This window comes from Macrobrachium nipponense, chromosome 38 (assembly GCF_015104395.2).
Source record: "Macrobrachium nipponense isolate FS-2020 chromosome 38, ASM1510439v2, whole genome shotgun sequence".
Classification (NCBI taxonomy): domain Eukaryota; kingdom Metazoa; phylum Arthropoda; class Malacostraca; order Decapoda; family Palaemonidae; genus Macrobrachium; species Macrobrachium nipponense.
Genome location: NC_061098.1, coordinates 50,048,091 through 50,055,731, shown reverse-complemented (window position 1 = coordinate 50,055,731; position 7,641 = coordinate 50,048,091).

The window sequence follows — 7,641 nt, the reverse complement described above, 5'->3', positions numbered from 1 at the left end:
AATAAATCATAGACTTAGCTGAAAGATTGTTATTTTACTTTGTGTTCTGTACATGCAACGTTTATGTGGCTTCACCCTAAATAATTACCATTATTTCTCATTTATATTTTTAAAATCGGTGAAGGTATATAATTCCCACAGGATTATTCACTTCTTCATATTAGTAATATAACTTCTTGAGCTTACCTCTCTCTTGATTATATATATATATATATATATATAATATATATATATATATATATATATATATATATATATATATATATATATATATATACATATATATATATATACATATATATATATATATATATATATATATATATATATATATATATATTATATATATATATATGTTAAATAAAAGTAGAATATATAGAATTTCTAAGTGAGATATATATATATATATATATATATATATATATATATATATATATATATATATATATAATATATATGTATATATATATATATATATATATATATATATATATATATATATATATATATATATATATATATATATATATATTTATATATATATATATACTATATATATATACATATATATATACTATATATATATATATTATATATATATAATATATATATATATATATAATCTCACTTATAAATTCCATATAGTTTGTTTTTTTTATGTACAAAACGGACATGCATCGTGGATGATGTAGAATTCATAACAAACCTAACTTTAGCTTCAGCCCAAGCCAAAAGACTGGATTATACGGACTACAAAATGCGAGATCTTTTGGAATCAACTTTATTACATACCGTTATTATGACTTGTCAAAGAAAAATCTGATGACTAGTAAGAACAATAATTCGAATGGGCAATTGTTGTATCCTATTATTTATAAATTCTAGAGCGTCAAAAGAAGAAAGGGTTTTATGTACAACTTATAAGCCTCCTTATACGAAACAATGCATGTGTCTGTTCTATGAGAATGTTATTTTCCAATGGCCCCACGTTGATAATCCTATAGCCAAGGGATAAATTATTATTATTATTATTATTATTATTATTATTATTATTATTATTATTATTATTATTATTATTATTATTATTATTATTTGGCTGGAAAGAGCAGACATATAAATACGTGACAGTGGTTAAAGGGAACAGCCGTATGTATGTTAATACACTTATATGAGTTAAAATATATGGAATGAGATACAGAAACTGAAAATAAGGTAATGTAGGCCCCCTGCACTCAAAAGATTGCCATGTTGTGTTTTTTACTTTTTGCTAACAGATTGGGTAGCGTAAATTTTTGCTGCCCGCACTCTTGGCTGACAGCTGGGGCACCAAATCTACTTCCCATACCAAACGGTTATTGGGTTAATATACTGATGTTATTTGTCGAACTGACAACCTAAAATCTTGGTTTTATGCCATAATTATTGCATACCAGTCTTGAAAACGAGTGGATAATCAGGCAACTGAACGGTGCCTGCTTAACTTGAGTTGAGTGCTGTTGCGTCATTCTTTTGTTCATGAAGGGTATATACATTTCGCCAAAGGGTCACCCACTATTCATTTCCATAAATGAATCTCTTCGCCATTAACCTCTCTGTATACGTTAATTTTCCTCAATCAGAGAGTCTTTAATGAATGCAAGACAATTATCAATCAAAGAAAAGAAAAGCCTTTTCAATTATAGTATACATGCTTTAAACGACTAAACAATGAAGAAGAGATATATTCAAATATTTCTCAGGTACCGCCGGGTTTGTCAGCTAGTATTATATATGTGTGTGTTTGTGTGTGCGTGTGTTCCCTTTCATCAGTCTGTATTGCAGTTGTAAATGTTTACGCACTTGTTCATCAAAATTCAAATTCCCTTGCTATTTGAGCCGCAGTTTGAGATGCATATATACAAAACCGAGCAATCTATAATGGATCACCCATATTTTTATCTTATGCACTGTTTCCGAGTAATGACTTCCAAATTTAGATTTGGATATAGATCAAGCATTTAGAAATTGTTCACATTTAGGAGGATAAAAAAATAATTTATCGATATATCATGGAAAGACTAAATCATTGTATATATATTTCTTACAGAATGTAACCATGATTATAAACAATGTTGGAAATTGTTCCTTTTTGAATTGACTTCAGCTTTTATTTTTAGCGGATCAGATTCAAACATAATCCCTGGTAGCTAGCAATGCAGATGTAATGAGATCAACGAAAACTTTAAATCCGGAAATGAGATAAAAGGCGTTGGCATCAGATTGATCCGGTTAAAGCTATTGTGAGTCAGAACGGCTGAGCAATGATTTTAAAGCAATTGTATTTATGAGGGTGATATCACATATTTTTTATGCTAAACCAGGAAGTAGATTTTTTAAAAATCTTATAGATATAACGAACTGGTATCAAATCTAAAAATCAAATTATACTTTACTTAATCACTCGACTCAAAAACGATTTCTATTACAGACCAGGAAGGAGATTTCAAAAAAGTAATACGAAAGTAAATTTCAAAAATAATGGATCTCGAATTTCAAAACTAAATTATGCATTATTTCCTCTCTCTACCCAGAAACGATATTAAGCAACGGCATCTTCACCTCTATTCCATTCTCCCTGGATGTCCTCCAAATACGAAAGTAAATTCTCTAATTCTCTATAGAATTCAAAATATAGATATTTATAGAACTAAGCTTTGTGTTCTCACTCTTCCAGAAAACGACCCTTAGTAAAGGAACCTTGACCTATTCAAGTCTCCCTTGTTGTCTTCTATACACAAAAGTGAATTCTATGTAGAATTCATAAATATTGATAGAAATTAAACTTTATTTCCTCTCTTGACTCAAAAAAATCGACCCTAAGGATAGTAATCTTGACATATTCCATCCCCCCTGGTTACAAGACAATCAGGCTCACTTCTAATTCCAGACAACAGAGCATCTGACAGCGTCCAGATCTAAGACAAGCATTGTCCAAATCCTTGGAAACACTCGAACATCAATAATGAAACCTCCGCCGGGCAAGTCTTCATTGACAACTAGGATTCGGATCGGGTCCTCCCTTAGAAGGGAATTCCTCGCTCCAGAAGCTCCCTCAAGAAGCTTGAGTATTGCAGCTTCAAGGATGTCAGTCCTAATCAATACCCTGGGGACTCAGTGCGTGGTCGGTCTATGCATTAATGGTAGTGCTCAAGGGCTCGTGTTGCTAGTCTTTCCTGACTTTGAGTCGTGAGTTCCTTTGGTGTTTATTCTAAGGATTTAAGGGAGACGTTGTTTGTTAGTGAAGGATTTTCTCTCTCTCTCTCTCTCTCTCTCTCTCTCTCTCTCTCTCTCTCTCTCTCTCTCTCTCTCTCTCTCTCTCTCTCTTCAAAATTTATGCTGTCCTGCGCATCATTTTAATTTTTAACAATTTCTCTATAACTAAAAATGTTTCGTGAATATTTTTTGAACCCACACTATCCATTAACTATTTTATTTTATATTTTCTAAACGAGGCCAGTTAATGGAAAGCAAGCATATTCCTCTGCCATACTCTACTTCCGTAAAGGAGAGTTGGTTCGGCAATCTCTTCATATCTTTCAACTTTGGATTGCAATGGATACTCATCTATATTCTTTAAATCTTTGGAATATACCCTTCTTCTTTTATTGTTTAACCTAATCTGTGATTCACCAGAGAGAGAGAGAGAGAGAGAGAGAGAGAGAGAGAGAGAGATAGATGCTACTTCGAAGAATAAACATTTATTCAACTCGAAGCACAAGATGGTGTTGAAAAAGATCACCCGCTTATGACGTCTAATCAAATCATCTTTATTGACCGACAGCCGGCATCGGCTGGTTCCCGATTGTGTAATTACATTTCTGACGAAGATCAAACTGCCGGAACTGAGTTAAGAACCGTGTGCTCTGTGTGCTCTCTATATACATACTGGAATTCCAATATCCCCTCCGGCAGCCTGAGTTGGCCAAACCTCTTCTTGACGCATGTTTGGTCGAGTCGTAATTGTAGGAAATTTATGATCATGAGATTTCGCAAATATTTTACAGATGTTGATTATCAAGTTAGGGATAAATTAATGAACTTATTATTAGTGTTGTAAGTCTTCATTTTGTTGAGTCTATAATTTTGAATATATCATAAATCTACGTTTCCCCATATGAAATGACAAAAATATAATTTCGTAGCAATGTTTACAGACGTTGATAATTAGGTTATAGATAACTTCACGGCGAACTTGCCATTAGTGCTGTAATTCCTTTTAATATGAATCTCTAATTTTCATTATTTGTATCATAAATCTATAGACCTTCCCACAGGAAATGAGTAACATAATTTCGTAAAAAGTTTAGCAGACGTTGATTATCAAGATGTGTACAAATTAATGAACTTATAATTCGTTTTGAAGGTACTTTTTTATGAATCTATTCTTTTTCTTCTTCCTTTTTGCACCATAACTCTACTGTTCTTTCTATGGGAGCTTAGTTTTGAGAGGTGACTGACTGATGCTGTTTGTTTAAGGAGGTCCGAACCACTCATGTTTTAAGTCTGAAAGCAACTCTTACAAGCAATGCACGTTTACTCATTATCATTACTTTTTTTTTTACAAACACTTAAAAAAATATAATGTATCTAACTACCATGGACAAGGGTTAAGTTTTAATTGTTTTGTGGTTATGGAAATTAATTTCTAGATGGCCATTCCCCTCTTCCTGTTTCATATATTGAATATATATAATAATAGAATCTGTAATAAATTAACAATAAAATACAAAGCGTAATTTGATGATGTAATTTATTTATATCATTAATTGCACAGAGAAAGATTATTCACGTGAGTTTTCGTATACCTGGACTTTAAGTAAAGGCACACACATACACACACACACACACACACACACACACACACACACAACACACATATATATATATATATATATATATATATATATATATATATATTATTATATTATTATTATTATTATTATTATTATTATTATTATTATTATTATTATTATTATTATTATTATTAACTCAAAAGGAAGAACTCCAATGGGTAAGATCGCTGACAACCAGCACCTCAAGATAAGGATCTCGGAGAGGATACACGAAACACTGGACAAAAATTTAACAATTTAATATAAAACATGTTAGTCTTGTAATTACAAACCCCTCTGAAAAGAACAATGGAGGAGAAAAAACAATACATACGTTAGCAACAAAGCCCAGACACAACTGCATTCGCCTACTTGACTATCACACTAAGGCAAAGAGAAAGCAACAATGAAAGGTAGAAAACTCTCTTTCTCAAACACACGATAGTAAAAAGTAAAAGGAGGGAATGGTGGTTTGGGAAGGAAACCTTAACCTATTCGCAATATTTACAGTAACTTGTACAAAATATATACTTTTGTGTACACCAAAAACAATTCAATAACTGTGAGAACACAGAGTCTGAACAATTATATGTATAACGGAGAAACACTATGGCCACCAAAGGTCGTCCCCACAATAGCTGACACACTAGGTGTCCAAAAAGTCGGCTTGCAAAGAGTGGCCTAGCTTCAACACATGAAGAACACAACTAATACAGAATAATGATAATGTAAATGATTTACCGATCTTACTTTTCTTCATCACTGAAGGGCCTACTCACGACTAAGGATGCAGTGAACAAAAATTTGGCAGAGGAAGTAGAAATTACGATCGTCTCTCACGACAACACCAGAGGATACATACGATAGCGCATATGCCAAGCTCTCCTCACATGCTGAAGATCACAGTTATGGAGAGAGAGGCACCGAGTTCTGGCCCCAAATCTCAGCCCCAAATTCCAGTTCCGGATAAGTGAAACGGTGAAAGTGTCACAATATATATATATATATATAATATAATTATATCTATATAATTTATTTCTTTATATATTAATATATATATATATGTGTGTGTGTGTGTGTGTGTGTGTGCGTGTATATACAATTATATATATATATATGTATATATATATATATATATATATATATATATATATATATATATATATATATATATATATATAGTAGTATGTGCCCTGTTGCTAGCATTTTCTCTTTTGTTATCAAGATACAAGTAAAATAAAAGGAAAAGCAAGAAAGGTTGTTTATCGTTTTGAATTAAAGTGATTGGCCTAGGGCTTTTTTCATCTTCAGAGAAAGTAGCGGCATGGTAGTATCAGGGAAAATTAGTTCAAATTCATTTTGCTGTCAAATAAATCATAAACACTCCCAGAGTCTCGTTCACTATGGAAACGACAATTTAGTGTCAAAATAAATCAAATCAGTTTAGGTTTGTCTTGCTTGTCATATAGATCGCACCCTTCCCATCATTGAGAATCCTCTTCTCAGGTCATAGCAAGTACAATAGAATGCCATTAGGATTCCTTTGGAATCACCTCAGGATTTGCTACTTGGCATTAGTGCCGATCATATCATCTTTGATAACACCCCCGTCACCCCTTAACGACGTCCTTCAGACGAGACCAGGAAGCTGACCGTCCCTCAAGTCTATTGTAATAGTCCCTGTCCAATTCCATATGATCACCTCTAATGTCCTCTAGCTGTCATTAAGTGCCTCACACCTATCGGCTAGCAGGCCACCTGCAAATGGTCAAAATACGTGGAAGGGTAGACAGATTCAATTCTCACACTGCTCCTTCTTCTATTTTATCAATTTCCTTAGGATAGCGATGCCCGCATTAACACCTATGATCCGCGACCATCCCCTTTTATGCCATCTGCGGGTCATTTAAGATCTGACCTGACCCTTGCCTTTTCACACTTAGTAACTCTGCCTAGCCTAACCTTCCCCTCCCTTGAGATCCCCTTCTTTTGTTATAGACAATATAGACGCAAGATACTGTCGAAATACTGTTTTCTTCCAGCCTTACCTGAGGATTAAGATGGTCTGTGTGGTAGATTTGAGTAATGCCAGCTGACCATCGAAAACCTCCCAGATAGTCGCCGCACTGATTGCCCTAAGAAATCAGTTAGGGAGGAAGCCTTGTCACAATACCATGCATCTGTATATATCTCTGGACCCAGCTGAGTTGAGAGAGACTCAGGAGGCCCAGCACTGCACTCAGTTTGTTTGGTGCCTTATAATCAGACCTTAGGCAAGAAGACTTCTTGGACTTATACTCAGATGAGCTTTCTGCTATATCTCATTCCCTATCACTCACTATGGCCTTATGTAACCAGTCTACTGTGGTCGTGAACTACCTACTCCAGTTATTGCCTCATCCTACATCTGAGTTTAAGTCCACTGACTCATCAGATAAAGTTCCAAAAACTGTATTTTCTATTAGCCATCAGTGCCGGTAAATTAGTCCCTATTCCTAAAACCTCCAGCCTATTCCCAGATCCTCAATCCATTTTGAATTTTGTTTCCTTTTTATATTCAAGTAAACACTGACCTTTTTATTTTAGTGACATATATTGGTGTAATTAGTGAACTGATTTAATCATACCTTTGATCATTGATTTGCTATATTTTGTGGCAACGTTTTTTGAGAAAATCTTTGCTTGAAATCATAGTGTGAATTACATAACTTTGTTTTTGTACTCACGCCGCCAATAGAGTAAATTCTAGCAAATTCTTAGCTTTAGTCAT